At 38.1% G+C, this 1,703-nt stretch overlaps 1 pseudogene; it reads left to right on the top strand.

Moving 5' to 3' along the window:
* The first annotated feature begins 393 nt into the window (after nucleotides 1–393).
* On the top strand, nucleotides 394–729 carry LOC128584576 (40S ribosomal protein S26-like; annotated as a pseudogene).
* The last annotated feature ends 974 nt before the right edge of the window (nucleotides 730–1,703 follow it).

Below are 1,703 nucleotides of genomic sequence, written 5' to 3'. Positions count from 1 at the left end.
AAATGGAGCCTGTTGAATGTTTAGCTCAATCCATCACGAACAACAGAGATAGAAAAAGAGGGAGAAATAAAGGCAGAGCGCTGATTACAAATTTTTGAGGTCAAACAGATCTGAGTTTATCTTCTTGATAATTGCAACTTTAGACAAGATACGTGGGCTCTTGAACTGGAATTTCCTCCAGAAATTAATAATAATACCTATTCCATAGCTTTATCTTGGGTATTAAATGAGATGGTGACCTTAAAATGACCTTCAGCATAGCTCCAGGAAGATATGGCATTATTATTACTTTAAATAGTCTTCAGTAATTTTTATCTGGCTTTTTAGGAATTTGATGAGTGGCACAAATTATAGAGATTTGTGATTATCCTTGTTCACGTCCTTGCTTCAAAGATGACAAAGAAAAAAAGGAACAATGGTGTGCCAAAAGGGTCGTGGCCGTTTGCAACCTATTTGCTGCACGAACTGCACCCAATGTGTGCCCAAAGACAAAGCCATAAAGTTTGTCACTGGGAACACAGTGAAGGCCAAAGCTGTCAGGGATGTTTCTGAAGTGAATGTCTTCGATGGCTATCTCGGCTCTATGTGAAGCTACATTACTGTGTGAGTTGTGCTGTTCACAGCAAGGTAGTCAGGAACTGTTCTCAGGAAGCCCACAAGGACTGAAAACCTCCACCCAGATGTAGACCTGTGGGTGCTGCCCTATGACCTCCACCAAAGCCCATGTAAGGAGTTGAGTCCTTGTGGACTGAAGAAAAACTATCCTTTGGGAAAAAATAAAATGAAAATTATTTTTTAAAAAGAAATCTATGATTACATTGAATAAGGCCTAACAAATGCCACTATACTAAATGCTATAGTATATGAACAATGCACAAATCAATATGAAATATGTAGTCTATTTGAATTTTAGGCTTACTATTCATTTAAAATACTGTATAAAGTAGTGAAAAGCCTTTACATAGCAACCAGCATGATCTTTCTGTGCCCATAACAGAATGTCAGGTTTCTTTACAAAGAAATGGAGCTAATTTGGGGACAGATGTTTGTGTGCTTATTATGTTTGCATCTATCTTAGTTATAAAACAACAAAGCCCAGGAAACCTATGTTTGCATCTATCTTAGTTATAAAACAACAAAGTCCCACTGAGAAGCAGCAGCACGACAGGGCTGATACAGCTAATGTAGTAATTAGAGCCACAGTAACAGACTTGGGAGAAGAATTTCTTGTAGTTAAGTGCTTTCACTGATTTGCCATCACACTTTTCTCTCTTTGTGACAGTTCACCCACACTTCTACCATATCCATGCCAGATACTACTTTTTCAAGTTTCACATTGAGGTGCTGCTGATGCCCAGTGCATCCCTGTTTATAGGACAGCTTTTGTCCAGTGTCTCTTTGGGCTCCACACTCTTGGTTCCTCACTGAGATTTGAATCCCAGTCACTAGACTCTCTTATATTTTTTTCTCATGACTTTCTTCCCATCATATGGGCTTTAATTTTTCTACCTGGTATTATCCCAACTCCAGGGTCTCAACCCCTAGCACTCCTATTTTGACTCAAAACGAAACTTATTCATCCCCTTTCTTCCATTACAGGGACATAGATCACAATAAAGTAAACCCAAGATGAAATTATTAAATGTCATATGATAGACACAGACATAAAAAAAAGTTGCAAGTAATTTCTATGTTGTCATTAT

Source organism: Nycticebus coucang, chromosome 4, assembly GCF_027406575.1.
Source record: "Nycticebus coucang isolate mNycCou1 chromosome 4, mNycCou1.pri, whole genome shotgun sequence".
NCBI lineage: Eukaryota > Metazoa > Chordata > Mammalia > Primates > Lorisidae > Nycticebus > Nycticebus coucang.
The sequence above is the reverse complement of the archived record's forward strand: the minus strand, read 5'-3'. Positions and strand labels throughout refer to the sequence as shown.